The sequence below is a fragment of the Tasmannia lanceolata genome, unplaced genomic scaffold (assembly GCF_043159265.1).
Source record: "Tasmannia lanceolata isolate RefF3 unplaced genomic scaffold, GAP_Taslan_0.1 ptg000008l, whole genome shotgun sequence".
NCBI lineage: Eukaryota > Viridiplantae > Streptophyta > Magnoliopsida > Canellales > Winteraceae > Tasmannia > Tasmannia lanceolata.
In genome coordinates this window covers 67,653,740-67,671,215 of record NW_027518685.1, presented here as the reverse complement: position 1 = coordinate 67,671,215, position 17,476 = coordinate 67,653,740, and the positions used below count along the sequence as shown (strand labels likewise).

General features: G+C 37.2%; 2 long non-coding RNA genes and 1 pseudogene across 2 annotated transcripts; 1 reads left to right on the top strand and 2 right to left on the bottom strand.

Moving 5' to 3' along the window:
* Nucleotides 1-5,916: 5,916 nt before the first annotated feature.
* On the bottom strand, nt 5,917-6,546 carry LOC143883770 (uncharacterized). Its single transcript, XR_013252511.1, has 2 exons — nt 6,142-6,546; nt 5,917-6,022 (listed from the first exon to the last, which is right to left on the bottom strand). It is a non-coding gene; the product is annotated as an uncharacterized LOC143883770 (long non-coding RNA).
* Nucleotides 6,547-6,976: 430 nt separating this feature from the next.
* Nucleotides 6,977-9,174, top strand: LOC143883769 (uncharacterized). Its single transcript, XR_013252510.1, has 3 exons — nt 6,977-7,132; nt 7,402-7,449; nt 7,806-9,174. It is a non-coding gene; the product is annotated as an uncharacterized LOC143883769 (long non-coding RNA).
* A 6,730-nt stretch (nt 9,175-15,904) lies between these two features.
* LOC143883250 (serpin-ZX pseudogene) lies at nt 15,905-17,158 on the bottom strand (annotated as a pseudogene).
* Between the last annotated feature and the right edge of the window lie 318 nt (nt 17,159-17,476).

Here is a 17,476-nt window from a genome sequence, read left to right as displayed (position 1 = left end):
CCTACCGAAAAAAAGGAAAGTAATAACATTTGCTTGCTTGTGAAAGCTTTCGAAAACTTATAGAAGACTTCAAGCTCTTGCTAGCAGACTTGAAACCCTTTAGGCCCTGTTTAGATGGCAAGGATTTTGTGGAAAAGTTTGCATAGGAAAAATATTTCTAAAATTTCCTACTTGTTTTACACATGAAAAAGCTAATTGGAACCACCACTATTCAAATTTTATTAAGAGGAACTTACAATTTATAATAATATCCTTCCAAATTAACCACAATCATATTATTTCCATCTAAATCGTGGAAAGAAGAAACTTTTCGAAGAAAGTTTATTCCATCTGAAATTTTTTTCTTGCAATTCAAACAAGGCCTTAAGGTAGACCTGATGAGGAATCTTAATGACTAGCTTAATACATTCCAAAGGAGGACTTCAAGGAACCTAAAAATACAACACTTGCTAACGACTGGCATAAGTCTGCTAACTAATGCTATTTGTTGATGGGTCAAAAATGCTACACGCTTTAACACCAGACATTATTACTGAAAGGATATTCCAAATCAAACCGTATGAAACGAAGAATCCTGATCCTGGAGAGCTCATGATTAATATCGAAGGAGCTGGAATTGGTGGAATTCTTCCAAGATGATGAAAGAATGGTTCTTGGTTTATTCTCCATTGAAGTCATGAAAGAACAATTTTTTTGGACTAGAGCTCTCATCCATTTTCATGGGAGTGAAAATGGTGCAAAAATGGGGAACCCCAAATCTATATATTGGAGCCGATTAATTATTTGCAGTAGATGTAATTACGAGGAAAATCCAAGCCCCCATGGAAAATATCCCAATGATAACGCACATTCGAGAAATCCTCAACAACTTCAAAGCCCGGTGCATAATGCACGTGTCGATGGAAGCAAACTTGGCCTCAGACTTCCTCTCAAAGTGAGGTTGCCCATGCAAGGGAGAAGATATCCCTCTTCCCTCATCCCTCCAATGCTTATGGAAATAATCCAGTCAGATAGGGAAGGAAAATTGTACTCTTGTTTGTAATTTGTTCTCTACTTTCATCTGTTCTTCTTGTATTCTTTCCTTCTATTCAATGCACTGGTAGGGGTTCCACCAAACCCCAGCTCACCCATAAAAAAATCTAGGTACAATTCATTGTGGCTAACCATACCTTATCCGGTATGGTTTTCTTAGTGTGAAGATCCACACCTAAGACATACTTTAATTGTAGTTATCCACACTAGAACATATGATAGCCATCCTCACTAGCTTAGCTTTTCTCACTGAATCCATCCGCACTTTATAAAATACTCAGTGTGGGTGTCCACACTATAGTAAATTTTCGGTGTGGTTATCCATACTAATAACATTTTAAGTATAACTATTCACTATATTACATATTTTCAGTATGATTATTCACATTTATGGGGTTTTCTTTTTTAAATGTAGTTTTCTACACCTATAGTGAAAATTTTACTGCCTATAAGGTCCTACTTGTGATTGAAAATGAGCATGGGCTTTAGGCTTATACTAATAAACGGCGGAAATGAAGCAATTGATCGCAAGAAAGTAATGTAAGAATCAAATGGTAAAGAAGTGACTTATCGACTGAGTTGAGGCATGAATATGAATCTGCTATCCATAAGGCAAATATTGACCTCATAAACGACCAATGTATGGTACATATGGGATTGCCAATGTATGCCTCCAGGATACAATGACTCCGCTCCAGAGTTGTGCACTCACAACCTGGACACCTTGAGAACATGATTATGTTTGCCATGATTAAAAAATAGAACGGAAAAGGGAGCAAACTTAACAGGAGAAGCAGGGAGAGAACAAACATATTCTAGAATGACTTTTACGTATTCTCGATCGAATATTTCAAAAAGTTAAAGAGACGCGATTAATGAACAGTTATGTTGAAAACTGTTTTGAAATGTTTCCATAACGATAGTTTATGCTATACTAATGTGACCCGGCTCGGCCCATCTTGGAAAACTTGCTACTCAAGCCCCAAAATGATATTTCAAATCAAAGTAATTGAAAACATGCTACCCAAGCCCCGGAAAATGTGCTACCCTTGGAGACGATGCGCCCCCTTCGGCACTAGGTTGATCGGCATTCGGCTCCCAAGATACAACGATCCATTGGGTCTCTTCCGGAATCGATCTGTAGGGACGAGCGTAGAACTCACCCTTAAAAGCTAGCCGTTAAGGGGAGGGTGCCCATTCCCTTTTAAAGCCCATCCACATCTATTACACTTCCGATGTGGGATCCTTTCTTTCACGTGGATCCCCCAACAATCTCCCCCTCCATGTGGAGACAATGTGGGAACTACGAGATCTTCCCCGAGGGTGTCCACACTATCATAAATTTGCGGTGTGATTATCCATACTAATAACATTTTAAGTATAACTATTCACTATAGTACATATTTTCAGCATGATTATTCAAATTTATGGGGTTTTCTTTTTTAAATGTAGCTTTCTACACCTATGTGAAAGTTTTATTGCCTGTAAGGTCCTACTTGTGATTGAAAATGAGCATGGGCTTTAGGATTATACTAATAGATGGCGGAAATGAAGTAATTGATCTCAAGAAAGTAATGTAAGAATCAAATGGTAAAGAAGTGACTTATCGACTGAGTTGAGGCATGAATATAAATCTGCTATCCATAAGGCAAAATTGCCCTCATTAACGACAAATTGACGGTACATATGTGATCTCCAATGTATGCCTCTAGGATGCAACAACTCTGCTCAAGGGTTGTGCACTCACACAGCCTGGACGCCTTGAGAACATGATTATGTTTGCCAAGATAAAAAAATAGAACGGAAAAGAAAGCAAACTTTATAGCAGAAACCGGGAGAGAACAAACATATTCTAGAATAACTTTTACGTATTCTCGATCGAATATTTCAACAAGTTAAAGAGACGCGATTAATGAAAAGTTATGTTGAAGATTGTTTTGAAATGTTTCTATAACGATAGCTTATGCTAAACTAACCTGACCCGATCCGGCCCAGCCCGGCCCGGCTTGGCTCGGAAAAGTCGCTACCCAAGCCCCGGAAGGATATTCCAAATCAAAGCAAAAGAAAACACGCTACCCAAGCCCCGAAAAATGCGCTACCCTTGGAGGAGATGCACCCCCTTCTCCGCTGGGTTGATCGGCATGCCGCGCCCAAGATACAACGATCCATTGGGTCTCTTCCAGAATCGATCTATAGGGACGTGGGTAGAACTCACCCTTAAAAGCTAGCCGGTAAGGGGAGGGTGCCCATTCCCTTATAAAGTCCATCCACATCTATTACACTTCTGATGTGGGATCTTTGCTTTCACGTGGATCCCCCAACAATCTCCCCCTCCATGTGGAGGCAACGTTGGAACTACGACGAGATCTTCCCCGAGGGATATTTTACCATCCTCAGAGGCATACCGGGGTTACCGAGATCTTCCCTAAGGAATTTTCCGTCCTCGGAGGCACACTGGGGTTACCACGGCCCGGATTTGATACCACTGGTTGTTTGACATGGTATCGGATGCAAGGGTCTCAAGTTCAAACCTCCTTGATAACAAAAATCCATATGCAATGGCCAAATCCAAAAGAGAGGACACATATGCCACATGTAGGCCAACCCTAAAAGAGGGGCCACAAGTGATGGGGGCGTTAAAGTATAAAAGATTAAATAATGCCTTATCCAACCGCTTAAGCTTTTGAAGCAACTATGTTTGACACGATCCCTCGAACTCTTCACCACCTGTGTCACAAAAGATGATAAAAGATGTGACCAAAAATGAATCAATGGAGTTTCTGGAGAAGAAAACATATAGCTTTTATAGAGATGAAGAGACCTCACCAGAAAGTGGTCGTCCTCCCTTTTTGAGATTATCGAAAGAGAGATTTTGTAGGGAAGAATAGACATGAAACGTCTCCACCCCTCCTAAAAGCCCTGTCAACATTTCCACTTTCCCTCATTAATAGGTTTTAATGTCTGCCACCGTTTCAACCCATAAAAAGTATGTAGTAAATAAAATCTTTTGATTTCTTTAAACATTGAGAAACGTTAAAACCAAAATGTCACATAAATCTAGCATGCAAACGAAGCAGAAGTGGGTCTTGATAAATGTCTTTTAAAAAGGAGAATAAAAGGGAAATGATAAATGCACCCCTTTTCATAGCTTGGGACACCCGGCTAGAGTGCAAAGGGGCTGATGAACTTCACATTTAAGGAATGAAGTGACCTGATTGCCACGTACAATGCAGCCGGATGTCCCAAGCGATGGAAAGGGGTGCATTTATCATTTCCGAATAAAAGTGTCTTTCATTTTAGCATTTTCCTTTTCCATTTAGGCCCTATTTGGATTGCAAGAATTTTTTGGAAAAGTATGGAAAGGAAAAATATTTCAAAAAATTCCAAACTTCTTTTTACACAAACCAACCCTATTCAACTTTTACTTATGGCCCCTCAATTTCTGATAGTATCCCTCTAAATTAACCAAACAGGGTCATTGAAAAGAAAAAAAATTTGAAGAAAATATTTTCATTTGGAAATATTTTTATTGCAATCCAAGTAGGGTTTTAATGCTGGGCATCTTTCGCATGTGTATTTATTTCCGATTGAGCAGGGTTTGGTGAAGTTTTATTTCATTTACTTACATTTGCCTTGTACTTTCCTAAATGAAGTGTTCTTTACCTACATGTATCAGAATATGTAGGTCCCACCCATATCATTTAATCTGGATCATGTAACAGATCAATACACTCACAGAATCTTAACTATTTCTAAAAAGGCGGCCCAGTGCACGAGGCTCCCGCTATTTCGGGGTCTGGGTAGGGCTAGATGTACGCAGCCTTACCCTTGCTTTGCAGAGAGGCTGTTTCCGTGACTCGAACCGTGACCGAGAATCTTAACTACTAGTTGGAGACCCGTGCGATGCACGGGCAAAAAAGCTTTATAACTTTTTTTTTTTAAGAAAAGAAAAACTTTTTAAAAAAGAAAAGAGAAGAAAAAGAAAGAATACGCATTCATAAGGAAGATATAGAGAAAATTTCAACAGAAAGCCATAAGAAATCCATCTAAAGAGGCAAGACACATATATTTAACCAAAAGTAAAGAATAATTGAAATACATAACAAATTTAAGCACGGAAACAAAGGAACTAATAAAATTTTGCCAAATAGATTCTCAACGAATCCATAAGAAGTGTTCCAATTTTTTCATTGGTCTAGGTGGAGACCAAAGATCTTGAGCGACCGATCCGGCAGAACAACTCATGAATCCAAAACAAAATTAGAAATAAAACACCTAACTTTTGAAACAATGAAGCAAAATAAGCACGGGCAGTTATGAAAAAAAGAAAAGAAAAAAAGACAAAAAAATCAGACATTAATAAGAAATTTGCATATAAGCAGATAAAAGGAAAGAAGAAAAGAAAGCGAGAAAGAGGAACAAAAACTTGCAGTTTGGCTAACCGATCGAGCCTGCTGCTTGTTCTCTGTAGCCATGGTTCGGATCCCGAGCTTCAGTTTTGGAAAAATCACACGGACGTGCGAGACAGAGAGTTTACCAAAATTTTGAGATTTAGAACCCTAAAGTAGAGTTCGTTTCTTTATATATAATGAAAAAACACTGGCTGTGCAACGTTGCGCAGGAACCCCGCGCAACGCACTAAAATACACTAATAGCAGGGGGTGTGGACATGGTCTGAAACAATCAAATTAATCAGTACATTATACATAACACATACCCCACATTTCACACAACACATGCTGATATTTCATTTACACATCAGAAGATGGTATTTCAGCTCAATTCTAGGGTAAATGTGGTAAATGCTGAATAATAAACCATAACTACATGAAGAAATATAATATCATGCAACTAAATTCTTGTAACCATTTCTTCAAACCGGCATACATCTTAAGAAGCCTTTCATTTTAAGTAGACAAAAGGAAATCCATGGTAGCCAAGTAGAACATTTGTAGACATTATGACCGTTTTCCCAAAAGAGCCAAGAGACCTTGAGCATAGAAAACGCAATCAAATAAAGAAACAATCAAGAATATGAAAGAGGTATATTAAAATTGTTCATAAAATTGAAGGCGCATAATCATACTGAAATCTAAACGAAAATGCCACCTCTGCTCTTCATCATGAGGATTCCTCTCATCAGAAATCTTCATATGAGCCCCTGATTAGGGAGGACTCTGATGATGATGTTCCCCCCCAACCCTTTGGCCATCTTAACATCAATTGGTCCCTTGGGCTTCATAGCAAATCCAATTTGGAAGCTCCTCCATCTGATCTGTCAGGGACACCTCCTCTCATATTGCATGCTTGTCCTCTGGAGTCCCCTTCTTCTCTTTCCTCCTCAGCCAATACAAAGGACACTGCTTCCTCATCCCAAAAGAAGAAGAAGAATAAGAAGAGTAGGAAAAAAGGGTTATATGGTTGTTTCTACATAATCTTCTAATCCCTAAACCAATTAAAACACCTTATGCTAAAACACCTTCCTCATCCCTTAATTCCTACATAAACTATAATTTTGATGTTAAGTGGGACCCCTTAATTACATCTTTTAATCCCTAAACTAATTAAACCCCAATTTAGGAATATAAATAGGGGTATTTAAGTAAATAGTGAATAAAAGAGATAAAATAGGATCTCTTAGCAAAAATTTAGGAGGTATCCGATCTCCAAATTTGGAGTGGTTGTGCGGCACATCCAAAAATTTGGAGTGTGTGCACACCAATAAGTGGGCCATGTATAAAAAAGAAAAAAAAAAAAGAAATATCTTATTCCTTTGTGCCTTTGTGGTTGTTAATTGATTTAGATAAGAATTAGTAAATTAGGGAACTTGCTAACCTTTTCGTAATTGAATAAGAAACAACAGCTAAAAGGGAAAAAATATATATATACACGCATATCTTGGCTTCTCTTTCTCTCACGCTCAACTTGTGCAAGTAGAGAGAGAGAGAGAGAGAGAGAGAGACGTATTCTCTGTAAAAAAAAAAAGAGAGAGGAAAAAGATAGAGGGAGGGAGATATACCTTAAAGAGAGAAAAGAAATAAAGAAAAGGAGTTGGTGGCTCTTCTTTTCCTCATCAATCTTTAACATTCTTCTCCGTTAAGTAAGTAGCTATGACCTAAATTCCCTGGATGTCTCTTCAATTTTCTGAATTTGTAATTGTTTCCTCATTCTAGCTTCTCACCATGATTCACCTTATTCAAACCCTGTTTGCCTAATTTCCAGCCCCTGAAATTTCATCAAGCCATCTGTTTTGTCTATGAGAAATTTAAATACACCTAAATACAACAAAGGAAAATGAAATATTAGCCCTTATTCTTTTCTTGGGTCAGCTTCCTTTGTGATTATATGACTGCTCTTTTGCACTAACAGGAGCGGCCCTGGAAAAAAAAAAAAGGAGGTACGACATATGGGAATGAGGTGATGGCAGTATGCCCATATATGATATCTACACCCTTGTTTCTTGTCATCTAGCATTATATAAGGGGGTGGCTTTGGAAATAAAGGGGGTGATTATATCATTTCCTCATATACAAAAAAAAGGGCTATTGCTGTGGGTGCTACCATATTTTGATAATCGCACAAGCTCCACTTGTCCTTTATTATTTATTGAAATTATAAATGAAAATACAGTTGTGTTGATGTCATTCCCTAGAGTAGACTAACATAAAATGTACCCAAATAATAAACACATAAGACACCCAAATATGGATTTTTTAAACCATAGGAATCAAGAAAACTTGGAAAATTAATCTACATGCTACCTTATATTTCAGGTCGATCACAATCTCTTCTCACTTAGAGATTTTCAGGTTTTGCCCCACAAAATTTCCGGTTTGAATTCAAGGCAGGTGACGGTACTCTATTTAAGTGCTTTGAATAATTATTGATTTTAATTGTGTATGATAGGAATTATTTAGCGAGCATGAGATTTTTATTATTTGATGGTTGAAATCTAAAATCATGAAATGTTGGTGGTTTCATATCCTGATATATTAGTGTTACTTTAAAAATAAAAAATTGAAGTATAGAAAATGTTTAAACAGGTATAGGAATATGATTGGTAAATAATACCAATACACTGGCAAAAGATATAAATGCATAAGCAACAGGGTTAAATGGTTGTTTGGGTGGAGGTATGAGTCGTCCAGGAATCATAGAATTCCAAGCCGGCCTTGGGTTTTAGCACACCCCCTTAGCGGTAAATGCATCCTCTTAGACCTTGACGTTAAGAGGCAGAGCGGCCAGTAGGCGCATCGTAAAAAGTCTCACATCCCCACTATCTTTGGCAAGGGTAGTGGAACGTATTGGTGGGAGAGGTAACATGCAATATGGGAGCCTGAGTACCTTGGGAAAGCTGTCACATGTTACCCATTTCGTAATTAAAGAAATTCTAATTTTTGTGTTACACATTCAGAGTTTAATAAGAACTATAATTGTTTTGATATCCCCTGTGTAGTGTAGTTACGATGAATTTTTGGTAAGTAGTTTCTCTTCTTAATTATCTAGTTGCTATATTCTTGTAGATATCATTGTTAATCTACGCTTACAAATAGTTCAATTATGCACTCTAATATCGTAATTGTTTTTAGTACTTCTTTAGAGTATCAAATGACCTTGTATAGTTCTATGAACTAACACAAACATCACCCTACAGGTTTCGCAACTTTGGACAATAACGAGATGAATTCAAATGGGGGCAAATAGATAAATGTGTAGAGCGTTGGAATAAGACTTAGTAGCGTGACGGATGTCGTCATTTATCTTCTTTATTTTCATTTATGTTTGGTATTTAAGACTTGGTTAACTGGTCAGGAGTTTTAAATAAACTCAATTTGGAGGGATTTGATTTTGGATGTAGTGACATTTTATTTAGATGGTTTCATTTTAGTATGTTAGTATAGTAGTGGATATGGATATTGATGGTTCCTTTATAGTTTTAAAAAATTCTTGGTAAATTTATTACAGGTTTTAATGTCTTTTTGTGGTAACGGCCCGATACGGTTTTGGGTCGTTACAATATTGGTGCAATGGCTCCTAAGGCAAAGATCTGAAGACCTGTCCTTACAGTTTTTTAACTTCCGCAATCATCAGGTTCAACTCCAAGCTAGCTCCACATAGCATGAAGTTATAGGACTGCAATTGTGGAACACCGAGTTACTTAAGAAAACGTTAATTCTCACACCCATTACCCTCAAAATTGAGCATCCAGACCATGTAGTATGAGATCTGATGTACAGCCCAATTGAGTTCATCTGCAACCTAATTCAAGTTGTCAAAATTCAAACTTGTTGTCAAAATTCAAGAAAAGAACAAACTAAAAAATAACAGAAACCCAAATACCCACAAAAAAAAACATATTAATTCCAAAAAAAAAGGCCATAAGAATAAAATTAATAAACCGTCAAGCAGAGGTATCGATCTTTTGCAATTACCTCGGAACCCTAGAAAGTCCCTATTCTTGATTAAAAAACCCTAAAGCGTAGGGTGCAGAGGACATCTAGCACACATAGATATTGTGGTGTCTTTGACAATAGGAGAACGTAGTGGTTTATACAGAGAAGAAATTGTAGTGTCGGTGGAAAAAATAAAAAACATAATTTATAAAAGGAAAGAGGAAGATCGAAATTTTTTTTAGAATCTGTGGACAGCCATTGCCGTTTTCTATTTTCTTTTGATATAGGGTCTGTTTAGTTGCGCGCAGGAAACAGAAAGGAAAACGAAATGACGTGGCAGAAGGAAATGGAAAGGAAAAGAAACTGCTAAGAAGGCAGTAGGAATGTGCATTCAGTTGCCAGGAAACAGAAAAGAAACAGTAAAGAAATTGCAGGAATGTGCATTCAATTGCCAGGAAACGGAAAAGAAACAGCGCAGAATATGTTCTTTACCATATATTCTTTACCACATATAAAGCAAGTTACGCCCCTAAGCCCTTCCAAATAGTCCACTAACACAAATAAATAGTCAAAAAAGCTTAAGAAGCAGATTTTAAAAGCAATATAATGGAACCAACAAGAAAGAGGGACACCCATGGTACCATCGATGTCGCCGCCTGTGGCACCGCCTCTGCCCTTTTATTTGGCATCTTTACTACCCTTTGCGCTTCCTCAACCCTTTTACGACTCTAATATTTGGCTCTCTCCAAATATGTGGCTAGCTATGAATGGTAGCATGCTCCGCTAAATTTGTCAACTTGCTCACGGTACTCTGGCCAAGTGTAGTAAATCCCAGGCTGCCTGCCATTAAAGACAACATAATACTTCTGCTTCCCCATACTTACCTAACAAAACGACAACATATCACATCCAAATATATAAGATAAGAATATGACAGTAGGCATGAAATTCCACCACCAAAAGTTTATTACATCCATCAAAAGTAATTAACATCATTACAGATAAGTTAACTACAACATCACTTATATTAACACTACCATAACAAGATAACCACCATCCAAAATAAAACAAAGACTGTAAAGTTCATATAACAGTAACTACCACCATAACAACCAACATAAAGTTTATATCACCATAACTACCACCCAAAAAGTGCCATAAAAGTATTCTTCTATGAAATGAAAAGATAGAAGATATGTCGCCCATCACCGTATCCTCCCTCAACCATCCATCTCCTGCCTGATGAAACGAGTCATCTTCCTTCGGATGTATGACCTCTCATCCTCCTCGTACATGATGAAAAGATGCGCTTGAAATAGATTTATTGTGAGGTACTCCGTGGTCCTCAACAAGATCTCCTGCGAAAAACCACCAACTCCTTTAACAGCTTCGCAAAGCTGTGCAAGGTAAGCAGGGGCACTCGAACCTGTGAGGGCATCGACAACCTTGTCCATGCTTGATGACAGGCGCGACATACTGTCCAAATGTGCCCCACCCTGGCGAGTCCTCTGTCGTCTTGTACTAACCCGCCTTAGGGGAGATGTCTCACTACCATCATTAATGGGATTTGCTGCCGGAGATGGTGAGCGTTGAGATATCATTGTTAATCTATGCTTACAAATAGTTCAATTATACACTTTAATATTGTAATTGTTTTTAGTACTTCTTTAGAGTATCAAATGACCTTGTATAGTTCTATTAACTAACACAAAAATCACCCTACAAGTTTCGTAACTTTGGACAATAACGAGATGAATTCAAATGGGGGCGAATAGATAAATGTGTAGAGCGTTGGAATAAGACTTAGTAGCATGACGGATATCGTCATTTATCTTCTTTATTTTCATTTATGTTTGGTATTTAAGACTTGGTTAACTTGTCAGGAGTTTTAAATAAACTCAATTTGGAGGGATTTGATTTTGGATGTAGTGACATTTTATTTAGATGGTTTCATTTTAGCATGTTAGTATAGTAGTGGATATAGTTATTTATGGTTCTTCTATAGTTTTTTAAAAAAAAATTCTTGGTAAATTTATTAGAGGTTTTTATGTCTTTTTGTGGTAACGGCCCGATACGGTTTTGGGTCGTTACAATATTGGTGCAGTTTTTTAACTTCCGCAAGGCAAAGATCTGAAGACCTGTCCTTTCAGTTTTTTAACTTCCGCAATCATCAGCTTCACCTCCAAGCTAGCTCCACTTAGCATGAAGTTATAGGACTGCAATTGTGGAACACCGAGATACTTAAAAAGAAAAAGTTAATTCTCACACCCATTACCCTCAAAATTGAGCATCCAGACCATGTAGTATGAGGTCTGATGTATAGCCCAATTGAGTTCATCTGCCACCTAATTCAAGTTGGCAAAATTCAGACATGTTGTCAAAATTCAAGAAAATAACAATCTAAAAAATAATAGAAACCCAAATACCCACAAAAAAAAAAACATATTAATTCCAAAAAAAAAGTCCATAACAATAAAATCAATAAAAAGTCAAGCAGAGGTATCGATTTTTTGCAATTACCTTGGAGCCCTAGAATGTCCCTGTTCTTCATTAAAAAACCCTAAAGGGTAGGGTGCAGAGGACATCTAGCACACATAGATATTGTGGTGTCTTTGACAATAGGAGAACGTAGTGGCTTATAGAGAGAAGAATTTGTAGTGTCGGTGGAAAAAATAAAAACGTAATATATAAAAGGAAAGAGGAAGATCGAAATCTTTTTTTAGAATCTGTGGATAGCCATTGCCGTTTTCTATTTTCTTTTGATATAGAGAAAGTTGCCGAATTTCTTGAGAGAGAGAGAGAGAGAGAGAGAGAGAGAGAGAGAGCAACTTTCCCAAATCTAGTTCTTTCTAGTATAGTTCATGTATATCTCTTTGGAAACGTGGAGGGGTAGAATTCTTTCCAATGTAGTACTTCATGTATATCTCTTTGGAAACGTGGAATGGTAATTTAACTAAAATTTTAATTTTTTCCACCTAGGATATAAGCCGGATGGGGGAGCTGTCCATGTGGGTGTGAACAGTGAAACCCCCATCCTGCTATATATTATAAATACATTTCTGCAAATGTATTTTTTCATCATTATTCCTTCTGTTCTTTTCTTGATCATCCATTTCTAGGATCTTGACCAGATGGTTACGATAATAAAAATACAAGAAAATCGAGTAAGAAATATGCCACCAAACCAATACTCAATTCATGATAGAGTAGAGTAATTGTATTGTCCATGTGCTTCATTTGGGGAGACCTCATTGTATGACAATGGGGCATGCCCCACTAGGACATAGTGGGTCCCAACTTAGGTTGATCTAAATCGCCCATTTCATGTTGTGACAAATTGTAATGGTGGATGAACAAAGAGACTCTTTAGAACAAAGAAAAAGAGAATAGAAGGAGAGAGAAAGAGAGGCAAGGCACAACAAAGCTTTCTCTAATAGATTCTTTTCCCCCACTTATGCAGGTAGCTACACAGAGATAAGTCCCACTAAAATAATGCATATGCCACGAACAAGGTCTGCACCCTGAGTTCAAGACAACAAGTATGCCCTTACATATAGGAAAATAGAAGAGTCAAAAGGGGAGATAGTTATCTTAAAATTGAGACCGCATGCCTTTTTTTTTGTGAATAGAAAAAAAACGGATATGAAGGCACCACGTCAAATTGAGACCGCAAGCCTTTGTGCTTAAACACACAATTTTTGGGAAAAATTTCTCCATTCATTTAAGAAAGAGTACTTACGTGTTATTTATAGAAAACTCACTTGACCACTTCCTCTAAAACTCCTACCCAAGCCAATCTAGATAACTCTTATCTCTAGGACTCCTATCCATACCAAACAACTAGAGAGAAAATTCCAAGAGCTATAAAAAATATAAAATAATTTATTCTATCCTAAGTGAGACCTATCTAGGCACGTAACATTCCACCGCCTTGAAATCAACATTGTCTTCAAGGTTGGGGATTAAGAGCTTGACAATTACTGAAAAACGAGATCTTGTGCAAAACTTTTTGAAATCCTTCTCTCTTCTCTTTTTCTTATCCCCCTCCCCTCTTCTTCTCTTCTTCTTGCAATTAGTCACCATTTGGTATGTCATCATCATCGACTGAGGCATCTCCATTTTTAAACTGATCTCATTGTGTCATTCATCAAAGCTTCTCTATTGTATTTTTTGGAATGATTGAAATGTTGATGGACGGATGATTGTGGGTGAAGACCTTCTTAATGGGGTTGAGAGATTTGAGCAAAATAATAGAGTTTTTGATGACGACATTGTCGGAATTGACAACGCTGATAATCATCGACGCCTTTCTTTTGTGGGTTTTTTCTCTTTTTTCTTCTATCCGATTTCTTTCTCTCTCTTTTTTTTCTTTTCTTCTTTTGCTTCTTTTTTTCATGGAAGCCTTCTCGACATTGCTCCTGGTGCATAAATTAAACTCTTCGCTCAGCTTATTCAAACATGAAGGTTCCTCCAGCTTTAGACCGAATATCGATGCCATTCAATTGTAATTGGAATTTAGTAAAGCCATATGCCTTTTGATCTCTCTCATTGTCCCCTCTCAATTATTCATTGTTGCTCAGATTTGTTTCTACTTGAGGGCGCAAGATCGTGCTTCTCTAATACCAATTGTTATGAACACAAATTAGTTTGCAATGTGATTGATCTTCTTAGAGGGAAGATCAGCCTCTTGACCCACTATGAGGGAATTGTTAGTCTTCCTCCTGACCCCACTTCTAGGGAAGGGTCAGTCCTCCTTTGTACTCAAAGACACAATTTCAAAGATAAATTTATTCATCCATTTGAAAAAGACTGCTTGTTATTTATAGAAAACCCAGTTGAGCACTTCCTCTAAGACTCCTACCCAAGCCAATCTAGATAACCCTTATCTCTAAGTCTCCTATCCATACCAAACAGCTAGAGAGAAAATTCCAAGAGTTATAAAAAATATAAACTAATTTATTCTACCTTAAGTGGAACCTATCTAAGCACGTAACACTACCAATGAAAAAAATTTCAGAAGAGAAATCAAATCTCGGCTTGTAGATCTGAAAATCCACAATAGCTTGAGGTAACAAAGAGTCCACTTGAGGTAATAAATAGTTTTGATTGAAAAATTAGAACTTGCATTCTCACCTCACCTGATCTCTCGTTTACAATGTCAAATCATAATCAAACTTTTATCTTCAAATATATATCAAACATAATCATTTTGGTCAAGGCAACACCCAAACCTTTCGTTACAATATGCTAGATATAATCTTTGAATGGAAACAAGTGTTATATCTATGTTTTAAATTCTATCCATGTATATGCCTATTTGTCCCTCTATTTCCCCCCCTAATTTCCTCCTCTTCATCCTCCTCCTTCCCAGACTTTTAGGAATTTTTTATTCTTCTTCTTCTCTGATGAAGTTTTAATTTCCCCCCGTTTTTTTGCCTGTATTTTTCTCTTATTTTCTTCTTCATCTTCTTTCCCAATACTTAGGTATTTTTTGTAATTTTCTCCTTTTTCCTATTTTTCTTCTTTCTTTCTTCCTCGTTTTATTATGAGGGTTTTATGATTTTTTCTGTTTTTCTTCTTCTTCTTATTCCGTGAGAAAAAAAACCCTTAAAATATTGAATAAAAAGATTTTAGAAGGAAGGAAATGTGTTATTTTTACCCTTTAAACTTGGTGTATTGGTAGTTTCTTTAAAACCTTGGCAACTTTTAATAGCTTCAACAAATGATAGTTGGTCCTTAAAAAATATAATCAACAGGTAGTAGCTTCGACAATGATAGTTGGTCCTTAATGAAAATGTAATCAACAGTTATTCAGCAGGATAAAGCAGAGCATAAGACCATCCATTCAATTACGGGAGTCTAGAGGTGTGACCCACATGGTATGGCCCAGACACCATTATCAACTTGCAAATCTCACCAATGGTGGAATTTGTTAGGGATTTAACGATGCAGCAGAATAACGATATGAATAAGATAAACGAAAATTCACACACACAAAACACACAGATTTACGAGGTTCACCCAACCAGTGTGGTATGGGCTACGTCCGCGGCAGAGCGACAAGCCAACAATTCCACTATTCTGAAGAAGAGATTACAAAAGCCCTCACATCCTTCTCTCCGGTGGCTCCTAATATCACACCTTTTTATATGGCGTTCTGAGACGCGTTACAATTAAGGGAAAAACCCTAATTCATGAAAGTACAAAACTATCCCTAGTATAAAAATACCTTAAAAAAGATCTCTGAGAATGCTTTCATGAAAAAGATATGTGGCATACTGTACTCACTCCTGCATCTTCCAAAAGGGAAAAAGACCTCTGAGAAGGCTTTCATGAATAAGAAAGAGAGTACTTAGGTTCTCCCAATAACTAATAAGGGTATCATACCAAACCTAATTGGGGTTCGATCGGAATAAAGTGGGTTTACTAATTCGACAAAAACCAACTGCCAAAGGATCAACTCACAACAAGTCACATCAATTACCAAACCAAACAAACATATTTCACTCTACCATTGAACTAATGTTCCTATAACGTTTCCTTCATAGGTTACATAATTGGTACATCCACTTCCTGAAAAGCGAATAAATCATATTCTTACAGACAAGAGAATGGCCAAAATTTTGTCATAGCAAGATATTGGTTATTGCAGCTCATTAAGAAAAAAAAAGACCAAGAAAAAAAAATTGTCAGGATCTTGGATATCACACCATATTTAAGATTTAGAAGAATATACAATCTATGATATTCAGGAAGCATTGTAGAACAACGTGGAAGATTAGATAACTATAACTTTACCTAAGGCTGATCTTCAACTCCCATATAACTTAACTAGCCAGGAGGGGATTGAGAACATGTCCAAAGAAAAGAACCACTCCAATCATATCTTCTCTGATCAGAAACACGAATGGGTGATCAGCTACGAAGTCCATGGGCTCTTTAGGAGAAAAAGACCTCAAGGTTACCATAGCCGCAGAAGCAGCGGCTGCTTCAGTTCCTTCTTCATTTACTTCGATTACAGATTTATGGGAAATGCTCGAAACATATAGGCTCCGGCTCAAAGGTGAATCCACCATCTCAGTTAGATCACCTCCATCGGAGAAGGGCAATGTCAGTCCTAATTCCTTTAGAACTGTAGAAACTTCAAACCCAAATGAGAATTTGAACTTTGGAATCCTAAACTCTCCAACTTGGACTTTTTGGACTGGTAGATGACAATCTATGAATCCAGAATCAGAACCCAACTTCTCTACGAAATTTTGCAGCCCGTCTTTTTCATCAGGAAGAAAAAATACATGGAGAACTGCCTCTTATCTGTGCCTTGTTTGTAAGGAAGTGTAAGGACTTTGAACCCATTGAAGGAGCTAAGAAATTGCTTCTTCATGCTGGTCATGAAAGGCACTTGAACAGAGCCACCATCAAGAAGGTGGAAGTCATAGTCTTTGGTTTTAGAGCTATCAAACTTCTCATTCTAAGCTCCTTTAAAATAGAGTGCATTTGCAAACATTAGTTTAGTCAAATTGTCAACTGATGTGGCAGGAAGCTCTTTGATAAGGCCATTGGTCTCATTTTCGGCCCATGAGTTCACTTCACTAGCTACTTGGGAAGCTTCAAGAACACCACGACAAACATATTCAATTCATCAACATCAACAATATCAATGACACAATGGCATGTGAATCATGCATGCATAAAAATCATATCACCAGCATTAGCATAGTCAATAACACCATTCTAAAGACCAACATAATCTTGAGAGAATTATATCATTAAAAAGGAAAAAATGGAGGTTTCTAAAGCTTGAATGAAAAGTCATTTAAGAAAAAAAACACCAAGAATTGTACAATTATTATCAAATGTTTATGCCTCATTTTTTATGTCAGAAGGCCTCCAACATAAAGGAAATGGAGTTGCCAACTAAAACTAAAACAGATTAATGTGTATCAATTTGGAATATCATGTTAATTATTTTCGCATACGCATGCCCAAAGGCCAAAATAATCTATTTCTATACAGCTCAGCATTTAATGATGACAGGTTCTTGCAGTTTA